The sequence below is a fragment of the Anabrus simplex genome, chromosome 6 (assembly GCF_040414725.1).
Source record: "Anabrus simplex isolate iqAnaSimp1 chromosome 6, ASM4041472v1, whole genome shotgun sequence".
Classification (NCBI taxonomy): domain Eukaryota; kingdom Metazoa; phylum Arthropoda; class Insecta; order Orthoptera; family Tettigoniidae; genus Anabrus; species Anabrus simplex.
In genome coordinates, this window is record NC_090270.1 from 250952932 (window position 1) to 250980540 (window position 27609).

Below are 27609 nucleotides of genomic sequence, written 5' to 3' on the forward strand. Positions count from 1 at the left end.
TATCTCTTTCATGTCCTGGTGGAACCGCTCCCCATGTTCTTCACTAAAATCTCCTAAGTTTTCAGGGAAAAAGTCTCAAGATGACTATGAATGAAATGTAGCTTGATACTCATATTACAACCTAAATTTTTCATAGCCATCAACATATCTTCTACGATTTTCTTGTAATACGGGTGCTTCCTGTTCCCCAAAAAACTGTTTATCACATTCTTGAAACCTATCCAAGCCAATCTTTCCTCAAAGGTCATCAACGCCTCAAATTGTTCATCTGTCATAAGGCTCCGTATCTGTGATCCCACAAAGATTCCTTCTTTTAGTTTCGCATCAGACAGGAAGGAGAATTTCTGACAGATGTACTTAAAACAGTCACCTTTATTCAATCCCTTTATGAACTGTTTCATGATCCCTAGTTTAATATGGAGAGGTGGCAGAATGATTTTTTTCTCGTTTCACCAAACATGATATTATATTCTTGTCTCCTGGATCCATTGTTGTTCTAGATGGCTATTCCTTTCTAACCTAGTGTGCATCACGTCTACGGCTGTCCCACAGGCAGAGGAAACATGGATAATTTGTGTAACCCAAGGTCTGTCTAGGGAGGTCAAGTCACGAATGCTTCTTATGGAGCCGCCATATTGGGTCTTTAAGCGAGCGTAACCAAAGGCAAGTGTATTTTAATTTAGAGGATTTCAGTGCCGTTCATTGAAATAAAAACAAAATACCAACTATTTTTCATAAAAAATTTAATTGGGCATCTACTATTCATGTATATATAACTGTATAACACTTAAATGATATTAATAGATTCACAGCTATTTGAATAGGAAAATTAGCAGAGTCAGAATTTGTTTTTTTTTAAACAAGAATCAACGACAAAGCTCATGTTCCTTACAACTTTGTCTTACTGTGTTTCTTATTAACATCATCTGTCAAAATACGTAATCTTATTGACAGAAACATAGAAATCTGTAGGCCTACAGTACCTGTGTCATATTATGACTACCGGTACATGAAATACTGAACTTGAACTACTGTACTTAAAGTACTAAAAGACAGTTGTAATAAATTACCCTCAGTGTTTTCTTTATTAAGAAAGTAATTACCGATACTGCGTTTCTAAGAGGTTACCCCAGTATGTTGACAAACACTGAATGCCTCTTGAGCTGGGTGCATTAAATTATCTATGGTAACTGTTGTTATCCATTCATGTGGTATTTCTTTGGGTTCTATGGCAAAAATACTCTGCACATGTGCAACAAGAGTGATGTTCTTAGCTACTCTTAACTATATGCAGCTATATAGTACCAAGTGGTGGTGGTGATTATTGTTTTAAGAGGAAGTACAACTCGACAACCACCTTCTATAAACACTAATCAGAAGAACACAAATGGAAGGGGTCCAACACTTCGAAAAATGAAGGTATTGGCAAAAGAAAGATGAAGGCCACAAAGTGCGTGGAAATGAAAATCTTCCTAGGCCTCGAATGCGCTAATGCCGTCGCGGTCGGAAAAGAACAAGTGTTGACCAGGGGAGGTCGGATGGGCTAGAATAGGTGAGAGCGTAACACAAGTGAAAGCAATGTAAAGACTCAGCTAAGGGCCTCGTAGTCACAACCCAAACTGATTTCCCTTGTGGATGGGGGCAATAGAATAACACCCACCTATCCCCTGCCTCTCGTAAGAGGTGATTGAAAGGGGCGTCAGGAGCTCCTAACTACTGTATGGAGCATGGGTTGGCGACCACGGAGCTCTTAACTGAGTCCTAACATTCATGCATATTATAATAATAATAATAATAATAATAATAATAATAATAATAATAATAATAATAATAATAATAATAGTACCGGGAGGTACACCTCTACTCCGCTCATTCAAAATTAGCGCCTTAATAAACTCCTATATCGATCAAAAAGTGAAACTGATAACACAACAAGTTGGAACTTTAATCGGAAGATGTCACTACTGAAATATTAAGTAATTTTGTTATTGTGAAGTTTCCTAAACTGATTGAATTTCTCCTTGTTTTGTTTTGCTATACATCAAGAAGTTTGGTCATTTTTCCAGATGACACTAGCAAAAAACTATGATTATGCACTCTGGTGCAAAATAAAGGAAGTTGTTATTGAAATAAATTTTGTGTTTATAGGTTTTTCAACTTTCATTTGGATTTTTTGTTTTTTGTAACTCTAGGTTTGCAACACTTCTGTCTCATTCCGCCAGTTTGGAATTTGGCCAATGAAAAATTTCTGTAATTAATTTTCAACCTATCACAGGGTTCTTGTCCGATTTTGAGTTTAACTTTTGAGTTTAACCAATAACATTGAGAGGGTGTGTACGGATTAGCCCAGAATTCTCTCGAACCTTCCCTGGGGGGTACATAAACTTCAGCTTTTCATGTTTCCTTGTCAATTGATCGCCATCTTGATAAGTGTGTGTGTGTTAAGGCAGGAGGTGGGGCGCCTCTTTCTTCGGGCGGCAGAACATCTATAAAGTAATGGCCACATAAATTCTATCTTTCTTGCTGTCTCCGCAACTTTATCTGAGGGGAAGGTCCGAATCTTAACTATGTAACATACCTTTCTAAAATGTAAATTATCTTTCGGCTAATGTAAAACTTCATAAAGTCTTTAACTGTAAATCGGGGATGGAGAGTGAGTTACCCTCTTGAGCTCCCCTTCATCTTGGTTTGAGGTGACTGCGATTTCGCAACCTTTCTTTCCTGTAATGTATTACATTTATTTCCAGGCGCGCCACCTCAGTAGTTTGGGACTAGCCCCAGTTTCATCGGCCGAGAGCCCTGTAGGTTTTAATTTTTTATTATATGGGAGTGCACTGTACGCCTCCATACAGTTTGTGTTCGGGCCGTTTATTTAACCTGTTATTTTTCGCAAAGGCCCCATAGGTTGGGTACTAGATACTCCTGTGTAAAATTAATTCCATTTGTAAATCATGCATTGTGAGGCCTGAAAGATTTTCATGTGAAGTTGCCTTGAGTGGGCCGCAAGGAATTGAGAGCCTGTTAGCTCTTTATCAAAGTTTTGTAATAGTAATGAGTGCCTCTGGAAGGCTAGATATTGTATTTAGGGAGCAAGTGCTCTCGAATTAGGGGATTTCTGCCCTTGTCTAAATTGATCCTTATTTTGATTTAAAGTTTTGTAAACTGGATCCTGTATCTCTAAAATTGTAAAACTAGGGACTTGAAGCCCAAAATTGTTTAAGTTCTGAATCTTGGATTTTTCCAAATCTTGTTTCAGGATTCGCATTGTACCTGATGTTTCATTGCTATGTTAATTCAGTGAAAAAAATTGTTAAGTCTGAAATTCTAAAAGAAATATAACCTTTGTTAATATTTTAATTCTATTCTTGATATTGTAGTTAGACCCATTCAAGCCCGCACCTTCCTTCACCATCTCTGCGTTCCACACATACCCCGGAACAACAACAACAACAACAATAATAATAATAATAATAATAATAATAATAATAATAATAATAATGGTTAAGAAAATTAAAGCCATTGGTAGACACGATTCCTTACGAAATAGAAATTCAGTCACTATTAAGTTGAGTTAATCTAGGTTAGGCTATTTTAGGGATTACATTAGGATATTATGTTAGGCTGCGGTACGTTAAATTACAGTAGTTGGTTAGTGCGAGTATTGTGATCTTAAAGTATTTGTTCACCCATATAATGTACTCCATAGAGCATTTAAGATGAATGAAATATAGTTGTAAATAATAACTACAGTACCGTATAAGACTGCTATTAACAATTATTGTTGTAATGATAGCAAGCTGGACACAAATTGTTGGTTTGAAGAGATAGGCCAGCGAAATTAAGCAATTACGGTTAAGATTCCTGACCTTGCCGGGAATCAAACCCTCGACCCCTATGACCAAAAGGCCAGCACGCTAATCATGTAGCCATGGAGCCGGACACATGAAAAGGAAATTTTCATAAACAACAATACTACTATTACACATTTCCTGTTACTTTCCTTGCTTGTTGTGAAAGAAAATTCCCTTTCTTTGTGAAGTTTCCTATCATATGTCAAAGACTTGGGTGGATTAGGGACGTTGAAAATTGTTAGGATGGTATTCTACTTGAGTAGTTTCCGTCCATCTGCCCTCCTTAGTTCAAACTGCGATTCTTCAAAATTATGTTAGAAGAAAATACATAATAAGACCTATAAATATAAAACATCGTTCATATAAACATATTATTCAGGAGTAATACGAGTGTATAACTTCACTAACCGCGCACAAGACTGAATTATCTGTAGATTACCATTTGTCACGCCTACAGTTTTTTACCCACTGAACTCTCCTTTGCTTATCTCTCGGGAAGCGAAGCGTCAGTTGTCTTATTTTGACAATTTGGTGTGGCACAGTGTCACACTTTCCTTCAAAATACAAGTAATAACTCACATCATTACATCAGGCACGCCCACATAACAATATTTAAGACCCAATACGGCCGCCACCGCAAAGGATTGTGGTAGCGTGACCAGACCTCCCTAGACAGACCTTGGTGTAACCTGACTGTTGTCCAAGAAGCATTCCTATAACTTTCTGATCACCACATACAATCCATTCGTGCTCTGAATACTTACTTGCCATTAATAACATTGCAAGGATTTCATAGTTTTCCTTCAAGACATGAGAATACGCTACAGGTATCGAACCATACTTATTGGTGATGTGTAAAGGTGCGTTTTCCAAGGTGCGATTGTAGCCGCAATGGCGATTGTAGCCGCATGGAGACAGCAATCTTCAGCTCCGAGCATGCGCAGTTTGAATTTTGTCTGCGACTCGCGGCAATTGCGGCTTGAGCCGCCACACTGGTGCAATGAGCAGTGCTGGTGGCCGCAGTCGCTGCGACGGAAGGGACTATTGCTCAACAACTCCTCCGCAAGCATTCTCGTCTGTCAATCAAGGGCCGATAAAAGCCGAGCCGTGCACAGATGTAAACAGTCATGATATCTTGTCAAGATCACTGGGTATTATAGGAATGAATATACAGTGCAATATGTACTTTTAAATAATATGTAAATCCCACTCTGCATTATCATTTTTATGCATTTTTATTGATTCCTTCATTCCCTAGATTGAGTAGTAGTACGCTAGAGAATTTTGCAACTACATAAATTAAATTATATCCGCTTCCACGAAATTATACCGATGAAATGGCATGTCTAAGTATGTAAATAATTACTATATTGGCGCAATTAATGTTGTGTCACTCAATTAAGTTGCGGGTTTGTTAAACTTGAAGTTTACCGGGCGAGTTGACCGTGCTGTTAGGGACGCGCAGCTGTGAGCTTGCATCCGTGAGATAGTGGGATCGAATCCCACTATCGGCAGTACTGAAGATAGTTTCCCGTGGTTTTCCATTTTTACACCAGGCAAATGCTGGGGCTGTACCTTAATGAGGCCACAGCCACTTCCATCTAACTCCTAGGCCTTTCCTATGCTATCGTCGCCATAAGACCTATCTGTGTGGTGCGACGTAAAGCCACTAGCAAAAAATCTAGAAGTCTATTACGACCACAGATTTACTGATCGTTATGTCTTACTGTAAAAACATGTATTCAGCTGAGCTAAACACTGTTAAAATAAGATTTAATTGTCCGTACCTGAGAGTGAGTGCAAGTTTTTCAGCCGGGCTGATGGGCTTCATGTACCGATTGCACGAGGTTTTCAAAATTTCACTTTTTATAAGTTCGAGAATATAACTAAACTAACACTCAGTCTGAAATACTTCCTCAACTTTGTCTCATCACTTAAAAGATGCCTGTTAATTAAAATGTTATAGCAACCTTTCTCATAGTGCGATGCAAATATACTGTTGACTTTCCTTCTTTTCGGGCCGAGATACCACATTAACAATATTTCTTCCTTTCTTCTTTTCCTACTTTTTCTCCTTCTTCTTCTTCTTCTTCTTCTTCTTCCAAAAATGTCAAGGAAAGCCCTGCCACTAACGAAATCGCCCGTGCTCTCGTTGATTTCTGACGAAATGAACTGCGCGACTGGCGGCTGAAATCGTGTCTAAGAAAACACCCCACGTGCCCGTCGCTTGCGGCTGCTGTCGCCGACGTACACGACGACCCCAGTTGTTGCGGCTCTGGCCGCCGTGACGGCTACAGTCGCACCTTGGAAAACACACCTTAAGAGTACAGCTTTGATATTGTTTACAGTTCCATCAATAAATATAACCTCCATTCATTCTTGTATGTAGTTCCGTATTTTGATACTACTCCCTCAATGTTATTACAGTAAACAAGAGGACCCTCTTCAGTGAAGTACTCACGAAATTCTTCTTCTCTTGTTCAGTACCAGGAAAATGTTGTACCTGGAGCTAGCAGTCTTTTCTCCTTTGTGACAACTCCTTTGAGAGACCCAGATCTCTTACCAAGTCGTTGAGTTCACATTGAGTAAGCAACTCTGGTTGTAGCTCTTCTGTGGTTATCAAGATTTCATCGCTGTCACTAGAACCAGACGATCATGATGATGATGATGATACCGATGATGATTGCAGGGTTGCTGGTGGGTTACGCACAGGAATGTTAGGTCCATGTGGTACAGGTCTGATTGCTGATTTCAGGTTTGGATATGCAATGCTTTTAATACTTTTCTTGTTATGGCCTTCAACTTTTACCATACAAAAATAACAATCATCGGTGTGATTTGTTTGCTCTCTCCACACCATCAGAATTCCAAAAGGTAACGACTTCTGCTTCCCGAGTCCATTTTCTTAATCCCGTAAAAAACGTATGACACGCTGTGCGGCGCAAACCTTTTATCTTGGTCGCCTAACTTGACACCGAAATATGCCAGGTAAGCTTTCTTTACGAATGAGGTTATGTTCTCTCTTCTCGATTTCAAAGTCAATGAGCCGCAAATGAAACAAAAGGAGTTGGGATTGTTTACACACTGTCGTCTTGAGGAACTCGCCATTTGTAGACTGATTTGCACTTGTAATGTGTATTAAATAGCTATTTAGAGCACGTTTCCAAACGAAACTAAACCAGTTGCAGTGTTCCCCTGTAAACATAGACATCAGACTATCGATTTTACCGCAACTGATCGTTTTCAATTACTCTAATGTACATATTTTATCGATCAGTGTACATTGTTTCGTGCAAATTAAAAAAAGGAAAATTACGTAATTACATAAAAACTGTGGGTGTTACAGGAAATCTGATACCATATTTATAAACAGCTCTAAAAAGTGATCTAAATACACCCATTTTCATGTAAAGCCCGAAAATGATGTTACCCAGAGTTACCCGATGGTCGTGGGTTCGACTCTCCGTGTGGAGACTGTTTTTTCTGTCAACTTTTATATTATTCATTTTCCAATTAAGCTAAGAGGCGAATCATTCATTTTATTTATTTATTTATTTATTTAATTTACATAGTTTACGCCCACATTGGAGCACTTAAATCAAATCCAAATACATTTACGTTAACAAAGAATTAACTGAAGATTTAGCTTGCATTATCTTCTTCCTTTCCCAAAACCTCTTCATTCTGGCTGACCTGGCTCCCTTTCTTCATCAGATATGACATACGGTTTGTGTTGTACAGTTTTTAATGATAATCTTATTTGTCTGTTCTTGAGAATCATTTTTTCTTCTCTATTTTCAATTTGCTTCATTGTAATATTCAGCTCTTCTGAATCATTCTGAACTTCTTTAAACCAATTATTTTTTTTGTTTTACTTTTCCAAAAGTAATTAAATAGTTGTTTTATTATCCTATTATCATTTAATCTAGAAAGATGACAGAAAAAGGCAATTCTTCTTTTTCTCATCGTATCTATTATAGATTCACTTTCCCTATAAACCACTGCATTAGGCAGTAATTTCCATTGTACATCCACCTGATGTTTTTTATTAATGATTGCTCTGAGTATCCTTCTGTCAACCTTTTGCAGTGTATCAGTTGTTGCTTTGGTGTTCAATTTAAACAGTGTTTCACAAGCATAAGTCGCTTCAGGTTTAATGACGGAACAGTAATGTTGAAGTTTAGCATTTATTGAAAGATATTTTTTCTTGTACGTTGGCCATGTAATTCGTTGTGCTTTTTTTAACTTAAATGTTCTGCTTTCTATTGATGATTTTTCATTGGTGTTCCAAGTTATAATTTCACCAAGATATTTAAACTTATTCACAATTTTAATTTGTTTGGTATTGGCTAAGGTAATGGTTGGTGCTGTAATAGGGAAGGTTGGCATTATTTCTGTTTTTTTCATATGAAATTTGCAATCCAACTTTTCTTGCTATGTTACCAAGTTCTTCTATTTGCAATTTAGCTTCTTCCATATCATTAGCAAGTACTGCAAGATTATCAGCGAATGCTAAACAATTGAGTCTTATTTTTCTGCCAATCTTGATGTTAGGTTGTGTACCATTTCATTGCCCTGGTCATTTAAAATCGCGACATTGAAATCGTCATTTGCCGAAAATAGCGGTAAAGTTCCGTAAATCGTGCGGCAGAAAGTTCGAAGTAATGAAATACAGACTAATGGAATCCATGTGGCCGCTAACATAAGGGAAAATATACAGGCAAACGGAATCCAGGTAACCGTGATATAAGAAAAGTTCACTATAAACCAACAATATAGTAATGGGAAGGAGCAGTTCACCTGTGGGAACTAGTTCATTTACTCTCGCTCCCAAGAAAGAACTACTTCATGAACTACTTCACCAACTACTTCAAAATGTTTAACTTTCCCGCTAGACTACTCTGCGACCGCTGAAGTAGTTCGTCAGCGAACAAGTTCTTTCCCATTCCCTTCACACTCGTGAAGTTCTACAGTTCGAGAAGTAGTTCTCGAGAGACGAGTAAACACTTCACAGTTCGTGGGAGTGAAGTAGTTCCCGAGAACTAGTTCGTTCGCGAACTACCCATCACTACAACAGTAGGAACATTCGAAGATCGTAAAAAGGAAGAATATTCACAGAAGATTTCAAGAAGCTACTGTATAAAGAAATAGCAGATTTTAGAGAGAAGATACTAACATTATCGGAAGAATTAACAAAAATACAAAGTCCAAATGTTATATTTCTCGTAAAGATATAGGCTCATAGGCAAATTACACTGCAATTCGTGTTGTTAAAACTGCAATACCGTAGTTGAATTTACGTCATCATATTCTCCTCATAAGATCCTAAAGAATTTAAGAAGGCTTTATAACTATGGAGACCGTGGAATTAATGTTATATTTATCTATGTTTTTCATGCATGTACGTGAAAACGCTGTGATGGCCTGCTAAATGAAGATGGGATTGGCGACAGACGGGAACCGAACCGGCCTTGCCCGACAACACAAGTCCAGCGATCAAGACTCGGAGATGCCGCAGATATAAACCAGAGATGATCGCCGCATAAGAGGACGAAATTACAGCAGTCCCAGCCCAAAACACAGGCAGAATAAGATAAGTTTAAAAGCTGTATTTTTCAAAAGTAGATATTTGTGTAGTATCATGTAGTAATTTGTTGGTTGTGTTGATGTAAGGAATGGATCGATGTATCTTCGAGAGATGACTTATAAGGATAGTTTCATCGCGAACGTATTGATAATGCTGTTCAGATGAAGGTGTTTGGTAATCTTCAAAAGCAGATAAGAACTTCCATATGTAGGAAATGTCGCATTCGCCAATGAAGCACTATAATAACGTCTTGTCAGTCGATTTTCAAAGAGTTATGCCATAATCAAGCCGTTCAAATGTACTTGGAGTAAGTAAATACCGGTAATGCAGATCGAATCGTAGGTTACCTAGATCATCATTAATACCAACTTATTGCCAAATGTGAATAAATATGGGTTATATTTATACATATATATTTTGACAAATCAAGTGCATATTGTCAGAAATAGATGTTGTCGATCCATAATATTGTAATTTCATTGGGATATGGAATTATTCAAATCGAGCGTTACATTGAATAGATCAAATGAAGTTTATGTATGCGGTGATGTAAGGATATGATGGAAATATGAGATAGGGAGTGCGAATAATAAATAATAGATATCCTTGAATATTTGTTTGGGGAATGATAATAAATGGAAGGTCGTTTGAGGAAAGAATCTCACGTATAAGTAATTAATGAGAGTGTATGTAACGTAGTGTAGAATTAAGGTTTTATTTAATGCTTAAAGCGACGTAACCTCGAATAATCTATATGTGACGTATTGGCAAATTGAAGATGGGTTTACAGGATGTTAATGAAGTATGGTCATCGGAAATTAATCTCAATTAACCTACAACTCAGGCTATTATGGCAACCTCAAAGAAAATTTCCACAACCTATTTGATATTTAAGTTGATTTAAGCTGAAACACTAGATTAGTGTCGGCAGGTATGAAATTAGTGTCATCGTAATGTTAGCTAATCACTATTAATGGCTTAGGAACTGTCATCTAAGGTATTCCTTGACTTATTGCAAACATATAATTGAATTTATTAAGCGGTGCGACATATTATAACCTGAATGCAAAGCTGTTGAGTCTATCTTGGAGATCTTACAGACTTTATAGGTATATTTTTATTATATCTAGTCATGATAAATGATGATTTTTTAATATTAAGATAGGTAGCTATTAAGAGCTACAGACATGAAACATTTCTTATTCTGCGTGAGTTTTTTTTAGATGATAAAATTAGTTGAAGAAAGCCTAGACAGATGATTACTTACCAAAAAAAAAATATTCTCGGATTCTTAAGTTTGAAACTTTGTAAAATATCAATAACCGAAACTGGATGTTGTCAGAACTCGACTTTCTGCTGGAATTTCACGAGAATTTGACTTTATTCATGAAAGTTTCACTTTTATTTTACTCTTGTTGTGTCATTTACACAATTTCAAGCTAATTCATTAATCTAATTAATTTATAAATGTCAATATAAAGAACTATACAATTATAATTTTTTTTAATAAGAGAATGAGAATACGAAGATAGATTGTAATTCATGAAAAGTCAGGATGAATTCATCAAACAATCTTAATCCATGAAAAATTTTAGGAGAAGAATTATTTGGTAGGATGAGACCATAGGTAATAATGAGGCAGTTTTTTTGATTAATTATCATGGACTTCAAGGACTAGTTCAAGATTTTTTTTGTTTGGATGAAATACCAATGTACATACAAAATATTTAGAAAACATTTAGCTCATCTGAAAATATGATATAATTTTGAATAAATATTAATAATTTAGAATTTAAGCGATTTTATATTATTTATAGATTATAAGATTAATTTAAGGTAATATCTTACCTGATGATGGTAACTAATTGAGTTTGAAACCGAGTCTTCGTGACCAAAATATTCCAATCGATGTTCGCATATAATGAAAGGTAGAGAAGGTAATCCCAGTCGGATTCACGGTAAAAAAAAAATGCTGATGTAACTTATTCCCTGAGATATTGTTCGAACATTGAATTTTCTTGATTGCTGAGTAGGACCGAAAGGTGGTATAGGCATTGTAGCACGGCTCTAGATAAATAGTCACCCATAAGAACGGTGCAAGAAAGGAAATTGTTGCCCACTCGTAGAGCTTGAAAGGAGAAAGACGCCGCGGGACTAAGCGTTCGATTCAGGAAAAAGGTAGTTGCCCATTCATGGCAAGAAAATTTTTCCCTATTACGGCTCAGTTGACACATCTTATTCCATTCTCGCATGATTTTTTTCCAACACACAATTAAACAATAATGGTGAGAGTCCATCTCCCTGCCGAAGTCCAGTATTAATGTCAAATGGCTTTCAGAGTTCATTTCTACATCTGACTTTAGATTTAGTGTTCTTAAGGGTAATTCCAATAAGGCGAATAAGTTTTGGATGTAAACCAAATTCTTTTAGGATATTTAATAATGACTCATGATGGATACTATCATACGCCTTTTTAAAATCAACAAAAGTGATAACTAACTTTTTGTTTCTAACCCTATGATGCTTCATAATCCACTTTAAACTGATAATTTGATCTGGACAAGTTCTCCCTGGACGAAAGCCTCCTTGGTATTCTCCAAGTTCACAGTCAAGTTGTTCTTGAATTCTCATGTATAATAACTTTGAAAAAAATTTGTAAGTGATATCCAGCAATGATATCACCCGATAATTGTTGGGATCTGATCTATCACCTTTTTTATGTAAAAGGTGTATTACCGCCATATTCCACTCTTCGGGCATTTTTTCAGTATTCCAAATGTCTATGAGGTATTTATGTAAATTCTGAATGGTTCCTGTATTAGCATTCTTCCATATTTCTGCAGTTAGTTGATTCTCCCCTGAAGCTTTGTAATTTTTAAGTGAATCGATGGCTTTCAACACTTCATTGTAATCTGGTGGTATAACCTTTTCTATTGGTGTTTATTTATTTATACGCAAAAGGCATAGAAAAGGTAACAAATCGGGATTTCTTTATCAGACTTTTCTCTACCTGCGCCAAGAATCTATTGTTTGTGTACAGCCGCCAGGAGCAACTTTCACTTGCTAGATGAAACCAAATCTTACAGCGAAACGACTTCACGTTTATGGCACATTCCCCAAGGAGGGGAGATAGACAATAAAGAAAAAAGGAAGAATTTCTCTTTGAACACGTCGGGAAAGTTCGCAACTTCAAATTTTCTACAATTGTGCGTTCATTAAAAAAATGACCTATATGCCGTCTGCATATAAATAAAATAAATTAAAATAAATTAATAATATAAAAATTGAGAAAAATATTCTCCACACGGGGAGTCGAACCCACGACCATCGAATTACTAGTCCAAGCTCTTACCGCTACGTCAACTATTGCTCGGCGTGTGCACTAACGTAAGTGGCTTATACGATGCGAGAGCCGCGTCAACATTTTTTATTTTTTTTTCCTATACGCTCGGCCATCTGGAGTTCCCACTTTGGGTACTTTCATTTCTAACCAAGCCCTTGTAAGTGATAAATATACATCTCATTTGGGGTTAACCAAAAAGATGCATATGATGATTTTTGGCCCCATTTTGCCTTTGGGGTGTCTCTTCAGAGCATAAGAGTAAACGGCCAGCGTACTGGGACTCCATTTGCCTAGATCTCTCTTTTCCATAGTAAAAAACCTGCTGATGAAAAAGCTCGCCATGTTCATCATTGACAACCACAAGATTTTCCGGGAAGAAATCTACTGCTATTATTGCTATTATTTGCTTTATGTTGCACCGACACAGATAGGTCGTATGGCGACGATTGGATAGGGAAGGCCTAGGAGTGGGAAGGAAGTGGCTGTGGCCTTAAAGTATAGCCTGGTGTGAAAATGGGAAACCACCGAAAACTACAGAGGTGCCAACCTTTGAAGTGGGTAATCAGTAATCCCATTTTTAACCCCCCCGCCGCCAAAAACTTTTACGAGTTAAATCCAAAGCACCCCGTTTGCCCTACAGCAATCTATTCTAAAGTATATCATATAACACAATAAAATTTGCTCATTACCTGTTAGTTCTGCGATAAAAAATTCTTTGTAGCTTTTTTCGCACCCAGCAGCTGCTTTTCGGTGTAGGTTTTCTTGTAACATACTTCCCCCTGAGATGACATTTTCGTCTTCAGAACCATAAGCGATTCCAGTGTAGATGTACTTAGTGTAGGCCTGAATTCTGTCTGATTTTTCCTAACAACACTGAAAACTCTTTCTGTGGGAGAGTTACTATGAGGTACACTTAGTACTGCAAATACAACATTACTTAAGGTTTTATACTTAATCTGTCCACTTTCATTTTTAAGCTCTGCAATCTTGCCCCAATTCACATCAATGTTAGGTCCATGTACAATATATTCCGGGAAAGTATCACACTGGTAAACTGCAAATTCCTCTTCAAGTTTGTCATGTTCACTTTCTTTGACCAAAGTTGGGAATCGTCGAACAAAGTATTCAAGAGATGAATAGGAAACCTTCGTTCTGAGAGAGATGTCTACAACTTCGGCATGATGAAGAAATTCATCATCAAGGGGAAATTTCCTGGTAATGTAACTGCAAGCTGCCATATAAAACTCTCTTACAGAATTATAAAACATCTCTTCATCACAGTCATTATCTTTCAAGTATGCCCTAGCTTTTGCTCCAATTACCAAGTCCTCATTGGCTTTCTGGTATTTCCTCCTCTTGAATTCAACACTCAAAAGGGAGGTAGATTCTGACTGAAGAGAACATGGCTGAACAAATCTGACCAATAGGTCAGTTAAAAGACCAGTAAGTTTCCTCCTAAGAAGATGTATGGCTGGAGCATCTTGTTGCAGAAATATATTCACAGAGTTAAAAACAGGAAGTGTACTCTGAAGAAAGTAGCAAAACAGTTTTGTGTGTGGGTCTTGTATGAAAGATTTCACAGTTTCAAATTGCTTGGTGGTCTCACTACAAAACATGAGTGTCAAAGCTTCCCACTGCTCAAGAACTCTATCAATAGACTGAAGAAGCGAGAGCCAACGGGTACTAACATATTTCAAAATGTTGTGAACCTCTGTGCCACAAACAGCCTGATAAACTTTCAACGTGTTTTGTCTTTTAGAACTCTTGTCAAGATAGTAATATAACTGAACCAAAAAGTTCTCTACATTGACTGGCAATTGGGCTGATGCTTTTTGCGCACAGATGTGTATGAGATGACATGAACAACCCGGGACATAAACAGAAGAATGCCTGTCCTTCACAAATTTGGCAACACCTTTATTTGCCCCTATCATTGTGTATGCATTGTCAGATGAAAAAGAAATGCAATTTTCCCATGGAATGGCTAAAGAAGACAATTCACTATTAATTACAGAGAAAATTCCCTCACCAGTATTGTCACTACTCTCTAACAATGACAATAGAAGAGTTGATATTTGACCTCTCTGAGCATTAAAGAAAGAGACAACTATAGGATAAAGTTTAACTGCATTTGAATCCGTACTACCATCAGTAGCCAAGGAAAAAGGCGTTATTTGCAAAAGTTCACTTAATTCCTGTTTTGCCTCAGATGCCGTGTATTGAACTAAAGCAGAGGTTTTAGTTCTTGCACAACCATATTTCTGAGATATTTTTGAGTCGGGGAACATTGATCTAAACAAACTTCCAGCGTGGTCTGAAACTGATAGCGGAATATTATGCTCCAAAAGAAATGATGTGAACAATAATTCGGCATTTGTCACCGCAGTTTCATTACTTTTTACGAAGAACGATGAAACAGACTGGTTTCGTAATTTTGATTCACCGTATGTGTGATGTTTCTTGGATTCTATGTGTCTTCTGCAATCATCTCGTCCACCGTGAGCCACAGAGAAATCACACGAACAAACACTACAGAACACGTGGTTTTCACTAACACGTGAGACAAGCAAGCATGGCCATTCCTTTGTGTAACCGTCTCGATATTTCTGTAACACTGCTGTCTTCTTAGAAGAAGATGCAATTTGACAATTGCTCCGCTTCATTTCACAAAACCAATCACTACTTTTCGAATCAACGTCTAGGATAATTAGAATTGACATGCGCTAAATATACGAGTATACCATTCTTTCTACGAACACAACAGAGAGCCGAATGTGCGCACTGGAGAACAGCAAAGCAAGGAGTAGCGAGTTGGCAAGGAGTAGGGCCTACCTCACGGCCGACTTGATACGTCACGTCTTTCTCGCGTCATTCTAGCTAAGAGAGCAGCGTATATCTATGTAGCTGGCCGTGATTTCACAACGCTCGCGGGAAACAAAAGGATGTGACGACCAAATAACTGCCAAATATGTTTGGTAGCCAACGTACAAGCATTGAAACGAGGCGGGTTGACCAGTAATGCTCTAAGAGATTGAACATTTTTTACTTCTTTCCTTTTTTTCGCAGAAATTAATTTTTATTGTGACAAGGTTGCTTTTCCGTAATAATTTCCCCTTCGACCGTAATGCCGTAATCGCGAAGTGAAATCCGTAATCATTACGGACAATCCGTAATAGTTGGCACCTCTGAAACTATCTTCACAGCTGCCAACAGTACAGTTCGAACCCACTATCTCCCAGGATGCAAGCTCACAGCTGCGCGACCCTAACCGCACAGCCAACTCATCCGGATGGGAAGTCTAGATAGGAGTCCAAGAAGTGAAATTTTGAAAACATGTTGCATCTTACAGCTTGGTATGATTTGAGAAGCTCTCTCAGAAAATCGCTCTCTAATTTGTGGTAGTTTTCTGCTTTATGATTTCCAAGAAAACCAAAACAGATACAGTATTTTTTTTTAATGATTTTCCATTATTGATTACTTTTCTGTGGCCATATAAAAATCTATTCCTTCAGTTTAGCATCAATAACTTTGGGAATTTAGATTTCAAATCCATAAATGTAGCAGAATCTTAACCAATTGCTTATATAAAATGTTTCATAAGTCCCAGCTTTATATGCAGGGGAGGTAAATGCACTTTTTCAGGATTCACCAAAGTAGTATTTGACACATGCTTGTGCCTGGATTAAGAAATTCACATTTAAGCCATTGTTTCTTACTGTAGTAACACTTCCTAACCTTATGACCTTAAAGTCTCCACAGATATTCCAGTTATACATTGCTGTGCAAAAACTTAAGGGCAAAAGTAACTTTCGCATGTTGTGTCGCTGCCAAGTAACATAGCTTGAAGAAACTTGAACCATACAGAGGAAGTACTACTACAGTATGGTATGGTGGGCACTGAAAGGAATATGTGATGAGACAAACAGAAATTACACTTTTATACAGAGAATAAATTGCACATAAGTCACTGCAACACATGATGATCCCCTGGACATCAGAAAAGAAGGGACATGGTTCTTAAAAGGGTGTATGATCATCGTGGATAGCGATATATGCTCTGCAATGTGTTACCATCCTGGCCACAAGATTGGTAAGGACTTCTTGTGATAGGGCGTTCCATTCCTCCACCAGCGCGGTTGACAACTGCTGGATAGTTGCTGGTGCATGTGGACGTGCTGCAATACATATGCCCAACATGTCCTACATGTGCTTCATGTGATTTAAGTTGGGGGAAACAGGCAGGCCAATCCATTTGCCAAATATCCTCTTGTTCAGAGAGCTCCGCGACCTGCGCTGTCCCATGCGGTCGCGCATCGTCATCCATAAAAATGAAGTTTGGGCCGAATGCAACCCTGAAAATACGCACGTGGGGGAAGGGTATACAGTCACAGTAACGTTGACCGGTGCCTGTACCCCATTCAAAGATTTGGAGGTTGGTAGGCCCATGCAACATTATGCCTCCCCACACCATAACACTTGGACCACCAAAATGATCATGTTCGACAATGTTCCAGAGTGCAGTAAGTGTTCCCACCTCTCGCCAGATGAGGGTACGTCTAGAATCACTACTCAATACTGAATGTGCCCTCATCTGAGAATAGCATGTGACCCCATTCCTTGTCGGTCTAGACCTGATACTCTTGGCACTATCGCAAACTGTGCCGCCGGTGTGCAGTAGTCAATGGAACACAACATAATTGTTTTCAGACAAACAGACTACCCCCATGCAGTCCCTGTGCTACTGTGGAGTGTGAGATTGGTGCCTTGCAGTCCTGTTAAATGTGGTTGCAACTGCACCTCCTGTTTGACATGAGTCGTCTTGCCCGTTGTACAATGCAGCGGTAATGAAATGAAATTACATGTTATAAACCTCATTTTAGGTCCGTATTGAAAATTTAACAGTTCAACAATGATAAAGGTGTTTTAATTTATTCCACCTATTCAATACTTATATTATCACGTATAGTTGTTACATAATTAAATTCTTAGTTACATGGGACATGTTTCGCCCTCAATTAAGGGCATCTTCAGCCTAAATACAATAATCAAAAATACAACTAAATTAAAAGTGGACGTTAAATACAATCATCAAAAATACAACTAAAATAAAAAGTGGAAGTTAAAAGTTTAGTCTGTTCTTAAAATTCAGAACAATAAAATTGTGAAAAATGATAAAATAAAAAGATGCTAATGGAAAACTGTCTTATGATTAAACTATAATCTTGTCAGAGACTAAAACTTCTATTAAAATTCGAATTAAAACAGTTCATATAAAATATTGGAAAATCAAAGTGGTAGTAATAAAAAGCCAACGACATGAGGGCGTGTACACAAGCATAAACTTGATTGTCATGAATACAATCTTTTCAAGGCCGTTGATGAAATTCGTAGTAAGTAAGGCAGAAGCATCTATTGAAAAATTGTAAGAGGCCGTTAGCACCGGTAGGTAATAAAATGGCTGAATCCTTGCCAGAAAATGTCAACAGATGCAGAAATAAGTTTTCTGTAAGAGAAGGAAAAGAAGAAATAAGAAATTGAACGTAAGGAGAGAATTCAGTCTTACATAATTTTGAAACAGATGAGGACTTACATGTAAGTGGAAGTTGTTATTTCTTAACTACTGTTGAGTTGGTTGCTGCCCGTCTGTTGGCTCTAAGTCTAGTGTTATAACTGTGCTGCAGAGGCGGTAGCGAACTCGGAGGGGAAGGAATAGGGGAGTGCGGAAGGGAGGAGAGGATGGGTGGAGTCAAATGTGACGAGGCTGACAAAGGGGCGGAGTCAACTGCATTGCTGGAAGTAGGCCTAATATCTGTAGGTATGGGAGGAGTATTAGGGTTTGAAGAATTTAATATATTAGGTATCCTAAATTTATTCGAACTAACTGACTTTAATAATTTCGGCATTAATTCATGTAACATACTTTTATTGTCCGTGGTTTCATTGAGATTCTTTTGCTTATTGTACGTCTGATCTAAATAGATGTATAAACTTTCTAATTCATTCAGCATTCTTCCTTTTTGTATGTTTCTAATTATCGTTAAGTCTTTCTCTATGGATTCAAATCTGTGGCCAGTCTCCCTCATATGCAAACTCATCGCTGAGTATTTCCTATGTTTTTCCGCGTTAACATGTTCCATGTTTCTTGTCATAAAATTTCTCCCAGTCTGTCCAACATATGAAAAATTACACTGAGTACATTTAAGTCTGTATACTCCCGATCCTAAATAACGATTCTTATCATAATTAACTTTTTTATGATTAAAGAATATGGACTGGTTAGTATTAGTAGTTTTAAAAGCTATATTAAAATTATGTTTCTTGAATACGCTAGTAATCTGGTGTATAGCTGGATTATTAAAAGTGAATGTAGCATACTCAGTTTTTTTGGTCTTTTCTGGTATCAGATTCGTAGATAATTTGTTCTTAATTTTATTGATTAATTTGTTGATCATTTCTATTTTGAAACCATTTTGTTTAGCGAGGTATCTAATATAATTCAATTCTTTCTTCAAATTCATGGGAGATAGAGGGATTCTAAATGCTCTATAAATTAGACTGTGAAAAGATGCTTGTTTATGTGAACTCGGGTGTAAAGAGGAATTGTTTATAGTTGTAGATGATTGTGTCGGTTTTCTAAATATTTGGAAATCAAAAATGTTAACCTTACGCGTAACTGTTATATCTAGAAAATTCAATGAGTTATCGACTTCGTCCTCTTTCGTGAATTTCAAATTAGGTTCGATTTCATTTAATTTATTTAAGATTTCTTGACTATTAGTGACATCTTTGTTTATGATTACAAATGTATCATCTACATATCTCAACCATAAATCTATTCCTTTAATTTTTGCTATTATTTCATTGTGTTCGATTGAATCCATAAATATGTCGGCAAGGATGCCCGATATTGGGTCACCCATTGCTAATCCATTCTGTTTATAAATATTATTGTTAAATGTGAAGTAGTTATTGTCTAATACGAACTTTAACAATCTAGTGAATTCTTCTACTTCCATTTTACTAAGATTACTGTGTTTACAAATATTATCATGAATGATATTAACAGTTTTATCTGTCGGAATATTCGGGAACATATTCACTACGTCATACGAACACATCATCTGGTTTAGAAGTACGCCAAATCCAAGCAAAATGTCACACAAGTCAATGGAATTTCTTAATGGTTGTTTATTATTAAAAGTGTAATGTCTTTTCAAAAAATTGTGAATATTTTATAATTTTTCACAATTTTATTGTTCTGAATTTTAAGAACAGACTAAACTTTTAACTTCCACTTTTTATTTTAGTTGTATTTTTGATGATTGTATTTAACGTCCACTTTTAATTTAGTTGTATTTTTGATTATTGTATTTAGGCTGAAGATGCCCTTAATTGAGGGCGAAACATGTCCCATGTAACTAAGAATTTAATTATGTAACAACTATACGTGATAATATAAGTATTGAATAGGTGGAATAAATTAAAACACCTTTATCATTGTTGAACTGTTAAATTTTCAATACGGACCTAAAATGAGGTTTATAACATGTAATGTGACAGCCAACCAGGCAAAATGTAGATTAAATAAATTTCTCAATCTGAAAATGAAGATTTGTAAGTTAGGAAAAGATTTAGCTTTTCTTAAACAATGCCTGAGACTAAAACTTGTACCTACTTTTCTAAAATCAACACAACGTAAGAACATAAGCAATCCAAGCCATAATGTAACCCAAAATAAGGTAAATGAATTATGGCTTAAAAATGAAATCAAGGCATATTACAGGAAGAAGTCCAAATTGAATTTGCAATTATATAACGTTCACTTAGCGGTGACACAGGATTTAGCCCCATTAGAATGGCAGTCTTTTTATCAACACATGGAACACAAATTAACATACGCACTTAGTAAGAAACAGGATACATTGAATAAGAAATTGAATCATTTAATAGACACACAAATACGTCGTAGTAAACAAACGAAACAAGAACAAATTAAGGGCCCATCGGACAATGTCACTCCCACGGTAGTTAACTTGACCAAGGTAAAATTTATGGAAGGAGAGAATGACCTACTTAAAAGGGGTCCAAAATACAATTGGCCTAATAAAGCTAGAGAAATAGATATCATTAACACAGTTGCAGAAGCGGAGGCGAACATATCAAAACTCCCACGCGATGTACAAGATGAAGTAAGATTGGAGTTAAAGAAGAAATTACCCAGACTGGCTAAAGAAATTTATTCCAATTTTGATCCCAAACAACAGAAAACAATAAAAAACATGAAATCGAAAATTGAAGATAACAATATTATAGTAACCAAGGCTGACAAGGGGGGTGCGATCGTTTTGATGGATAAAGATACATATATCAAAAAAACTGAAGATTTTTTTGATAATAATAAATACACATTAGTAACAAAATATCCGCTAACTAAAATTCAACGCAACTTAAAAGCCTTACTTAAAAGATCCACATCTCTCTTTACTGAACAAGAACAATTAAAACTTGTCAATATGAATCCTAGGCTCCCGGAAACTAGAGCTATGCCCAAAATACATAAAAAAGATATTCCGATTCGTCCGATTATCAATTGCCGTAATTCTCCCACGTATAAAGTCTCCAAATACATTCACAATTTTTTGAAAAGACATTACACTTTTAATAATAAACAACCATTAAGAAATTCCATTGACTTGTGTGACATTTTGCTTGGATTTGGCGTACTTCCAAACCAGATGATGTGTTCGTATGACGTAGTGAATATGTTCCCGAATATTCCGACAGATAAAACTGTTAATATCATTCATGATAATATTTGTAAACACAGTAATCTTAGTAAAATGGAAGTAGAAGAATTCACTAGATTGTTAAAGTTCGTATTAGACAATAACTACTTCACATTTAACAATAATATTTATAAACAGAATGGATTAGCAATGGGTGACCCAATATCGGGCATCCTTGCCAATATATTTATGGATTCAATCGAACACAATGAAATAATAGCAAAAATTAAAGGAATAGATTTATGGTTGAGATATGTAGATGATACATTTGTAATCATAAACAAAGATGTCACTAATAGTCAAGAAATCTTAAATAAATTAAATGAAATCGAACCTAATTTGAAATTCACGAAAGAGGACGAAGTCGATAACTCATTGAATTTTCTAGATATAACAGTTACGCGTAAGGTTAACATTTTTGATTTCCAAATATTTAGAAAACCGACACAATCATCTACAACTATAAACAATTCCTCTTTACACCCGAGTTCACATAAACAAGCATCTTTTCACAGTCTAATTTATAGAGCATTTAGAATCCCTCTATCTCCCATGAATTTGAAGAAAGAATTGAATTATATTAGATACCTCGCTAAACAAAATGGTTTCAAAATAGAAATGATCAACAAATTAATCAATAAAATTAAGAACAAATTATCTACGAATCTGATACCAGAAAAGACCAAAAAAACTGAGTATGCTACATTCACTTTTAATAATCCAGCTATACACCAAATTACTAGCGTATTCAAGAAACATAATTTTAATATAGCTTTTAAAACTACTAATACTAACCAGTCCATATTCTTTAATCATAAAAAAGTTAATTATGATAAGAATCGTTATTTAGGATCGGGAGTATACAGACTTAAATGTACTCAGTGTAATTTTTCATATGTTGGACAGACTGGGAGAAATTTTATGACAAGATACATGGAACATGTTAACGCGGAAAAACATAGGAAATACTCAACGATGAGTTTGCATATGAGGGAGACTGGCCACAGATTTGAATCCATAGAGAAAGACTTAACGATAATTAGAAACATACAAAAAGGAAGAATGCTGAATGAATTAGAAAGTTTATACATCTATTTAGATCAGACGTACAATAAGCAAAAGAATCTCAATGAAACCACGGACAATAAAAGTATGTTACATGAATTAATGCCGAAATTATTAAAGTCAGTTAGTTCGAATAAATTTAGGATACCTAATATATTAAATTCTTCAAACCCTAATACTCCTCCCATACCTACAGATATTAGGCCTACTTCCAGCAATGCAGTTGACTCCGCCCCTTTGTCAGCCTCGTCACATTTGACTCCACCCATCCTCTCCTCCCTTCCACACTCCCCTATTCCTTCCCCTCCGAGTTCGCTACCGCCTCTGCAGCACAGTTATAACACTAGACTTAGAGCCAACAGACGGGCAGCAACCAACTCAACAGTAGTTAAGAAATAACAACTTCCACTTACATGTAAGTCCTCATCTGTTTCAAAATTATGTAAGACTGAATTCTCTCCTTACGTTCAATTTCTTATTTCTTCTTTTCCTTCTCTTACAGAAAACTTATTTCTGCATCTGTTGACATTTTCTGGCAAGGATTCAGCCATTTTATTACCTACCGGTGCTAACGGCCTCTTACAATTTTTCAATAGATGCTTCTGCCTTACTTACTATGAATTTCATCAACGGCCTTGAAAAGATTGTATTCATGACAATCAAGTTTATGCTTGTGTACACGCCCTCATGTCGTTGGCTTTTTATTACTACCACTTTGATTTTCCAATATTTTATATGAACTGTTTTAATTCGAATTTTAATAGAAGTTTTAGTCTCTGACAAGATTATAGTTTAATCATAAGACAGTTTTCCATTAGCATCTTTTTATTTTATAATTTTTCACAATTTTATTGTTCTGAATTTTAAGAACAGACTAAACTTTTAACTTCCACTTTTTATTTTAGTTGTATTTTTGATGATTGTATTTAACGTCCACTTTTAATTTAGTTGTATTTTTGATTATTGTATTTAGGCTGAAGATGCCCTTAATTGAGGGCGAAACATGTCCCATGTAACTAAGAATTTAATTATGTAACAACTATACGTGATAATATAAGTATTGAATAGGTGGAATAAATTAAAACACCTTTATCATTGTTGAAATGAAATGAAATGTCGTATGGCTTTTAGTGCCGGTATACCCCAGGACGGGTTCGGCTCGCCAGGTGCAGGTCTTTCTATTTGACTCCCGTAGGCGACCTGCACGTCGTAATGAGGATGAAATGATTATGAAGGCAATACATACAATCAGCCCCCGTGCCATTGGAATTAACCAATTAAGGTTAAAATCCCCGACCTGGCCAGGAATCGAACCCGGAATCCTCTGACCCAAAGGCCAGTACGCTGACCGTTCAACCAACGAGTCGGACAATGCAGCGGTCATCTGCTGCCATACAGTAGTTGACTGTGTTCAACCCCCTCCTCTCCTTCGGACAACAGTGCCTGTGGTTCGGAATGCCTTCTAAGCACGTGAAACACTGCTGTGGGCAATACCGAACTCCTGGGCTACACTCGTCACATTTCGTCCTCCTTCCAGTTTCCCGATGATTCTTCCCCGTATTAAGTCATCTAAATGTTGTCTCCGGGCCATGTTGTAATGAATAACACCACCACAGCGCATAACAGCTCACTGATTGACTCACACTGTCTTGTTCCGTTCCTTCAAATGCCTCGTTTTGTGGGGCCAGACCCATTTGGCGCTATAGTCGTGCTGACCTCACGCCAGGTTTCTATGCATGTGTGGGAGACATCTGGCAACATGTTACCATGCTTTCATTCATTTCCTCCAAGTAGTTATGTGATATAGATGATTCCCATACGGAACCTCAAACAGCTGTCCCGAATGAGTAAATTTATAATACCAATCCAGTTGGTTATATCTAATGGCCAGGCAGGTATCAATTTTCAAAAATAAGGACAAAGTCTCTCATAGTGTATTGGCACGGCCGGTGGCTCCAAGTAGCCTACACAATGGCCTCCACAGCATGCACTAGCCATGCTGCTTGGTAGGTGTGCTATTTACCAACTGATGAGCCCAACTTAGAACACTGGGGCAAAACGCTGGCAACCAGGAATTAAGTTAGCTGGAAAATTTATAATGTCCAATAACGGACCAACTATATGGGTACTAGCTGATATGTTGCTTTATCTATGTCGTCCTTAGGTTTTGCACAACAGTGTATTTTGTATACTGGACCGATACACGAAAAGGAAACTTACTCTTCTAAAATCACTAAAACCAGAGCATGTGAAACATGAAACATTCATGCCCACCGTGTCGAAGGAGGAAATTACTGTTGCCATCTATCATATCATAGGCCCAGATCGCATACTGACAAGAGCCCTTAAAGATGGCAACATGCAGGCTACTATCGCAATAAATAGCAACCAGAATGCTACAAACTGGCAAAATTCCCAAATGTCTACGGAATGCACATACAATTTTGTGATATAAGAAAGGTGACATGAAGGTTGCGTTGAACTGTAGACCCATCAATATCTGTTCAGTCATTAGGAGGGCAACAGAGTATTCGACAGTCGCCTACACAAGTACATCCGCTATAATGAATACCAGAGAGGATTCTGTGCAACTCCAGGCACCATTATAAATACTACCATCCTCAGCGCATTTTTAAAATCTGCTAAACAGAGGAAAGAAGAAATCACTAATTATTTCAGACAATACCGTCCGAAGGAATACCTTCAAAACTTGGGAACATAATTTCCAACCTTCAGACTGGGAAAATCACTCAAATCGAAATGCAGAAGGGTAGAACAAAACCTGTAGCAATAAAGAGAGGCATGATACTGGGATCACCAGCCCTCCAAAACCCAGTTGTTGATCATATCTTAGATGAGCTAAGTGAAGATGGTCTCTTGTGGCATTAGGGGGTATCTCTTGTCAACCAAACTACCACCTTTAGCATTAATGGGCTTTGCTAATGACAATGTCATAGCCAGGAAGAACAAACATGCAGCTTTAGATCTTACTCCACTAGCCTGCAGGAGGATTGAAGAAATTGGAATTTATATCAATCTTCAGAAGTATACAAGGATATGTGTAATCTGAGGCGATTTGAAGCAAGGGGCGCTATACACGGAGGAAGACTACAGGACTGACTTAATTGCAGATGGCAAACAAATATGTTCTCCTGGAAATGCCTTTAGGGACACATTAGCTGATGTACCCGTGCTTTACCAAGGAATTCTACATGTATACAGAATTCTAGGTTAGGTAGTGTACACGTTGTGAGCAAGATTGTATTAAATTGCATAGCACTTAACATTACCCTAGAAATGCTATGGGGAATTCATCAAACGTCTTTTCTCATGTGAAGACTGGATTAGGGAATTTTCATTGTAATGGCGGGCCCGCTTACCTACCATCAGTCACATTCAGGTTGGGGAGTTTTCATTATAATGGCAAATATCACTCCCCACTTGCCTTTCTACATCCTCAGAAAGACTCTCTTCGTGGTTTTCCCAACTGAAACGAACATAGGCCATTACAATGACGTCCGTAGGAATGGCGTGATTCAAAGCAATGCTTTCATATGAAATACTCGATCAAATGAAAAAACACACATTTTCTCACATTTAACAAACAGTAGTATGCTGCCGATGTATCAGTCCAAAGTTCCAGAGCTGGACTGACCAAACCGCAGACAGCCGTGACCCGTGAACACTCTTCGTCTTTCTTCAGCAGGGGAGGGGTCGAATAGTGGAGAGTCCCAGGGCAAAAACTGTGCCCTCTTAGGACTACCTGATGAGTCGGAAAATCTCAATTCACTACACCGGCGGTGGAAAAATCTGACTTGGCGGCGAAGGATAATCCGCAGAAGGGTTAATCGTGGGATGGATAATCAAGGTTTTACTGTACATCCATTCCTGACATGCAGTTCCAAGAAAATTGCACATAATTTTTTTTTTTTTTTTTTTTCAATAGCAATAAAATTATTAAAAGTGCAACAAAGACGATATTGCAGTTGCCAACTAACACTCCAGATGGCATGATGCACACTAAAAAAGAAATACAAAGGACTCGCACTTTTTAAAACCTTGTGGGAAGTCTACCTAAAATGCATTAATGCCTGCAACATATTGCTTAAGACCGAAAATCCACTCGCTGTTGCTTTGAGGGATTCTCACATGGAGTCGGGAATGTAAAGAAAGTCTCAAATTAACAAATGCCGATACTCGTAAAATAACTGCCAAGAATGGCCCGTACAATAGTAAGAAGATCCATCAAGAGCTACGAGAAAGTGGTGTTCACTACCACAAAAAGGACTTGGAGTGCAACTTTACGAAGAATATACACCAGCAAAATATTGAATGCGAGATCATACTGGACTCTTGTAATGAGTGGAGAGAGTATACAAAGATGACTGCTAATGTATCTGAGGTGCACTCTGTGCCAAGCAGATTCCTGGACAACAATCTCTGTCGGAACTGCCACAGAGAGAAAGAAACTCTTGGTCATGTCCTGGGATTCTAAAGATATGGGGAGCTCCTAAGGAACACACGGCACTAACAGATCAGATCATCACCGAAAAACTGAGAAAGAAGGGATTCAATGTACATGAGGAGGTACACAGACTGGCCATCAACAGCAGTTCACAGAGTATCAACAACATAGCCCTTGAAGTCAACAGTTCCAACTATCAGGTTTGAGCACCATAGCGGTCAGCCAGGAGGAGGCCAATCTGGAAAAGATTTTAAAAATACGAATCCACTATCCCTTACTACAAATCTAAATATTACCTTCAGGAAATCCAAATAATAAGGGATAATGAACTGAGCTCGTGGTACCACAGCTAGTCACTTTGCTGCAACGTGGAAGCGCTTCTAACTTCCAATGAAGCTCACCTCTGAAATCGTGACTCTCGCCCTCCAAGATTCTGAAACAACATCTCTACAGCATGGAAATGGCGCGCTAATTATACTATCATACCATACCTTCGTTATAATTTTTAGACT

The 27609-nt window shown here is 37.2% G+C and overlaps 1 protein-coding gene across 6 annotated transcripts in view; it reads right to left on the bottom strand.

Moving 5' to 3' along the window:
* Positions 1-27609, bottom strand: part of Opa1 (Opa1 mitochondrial dynamin like GTPase) — a 229102-nt gene that overhangs the window by 95845 nt on the left and 105648 nt on the right. The window lies entirely within an intron of this gene.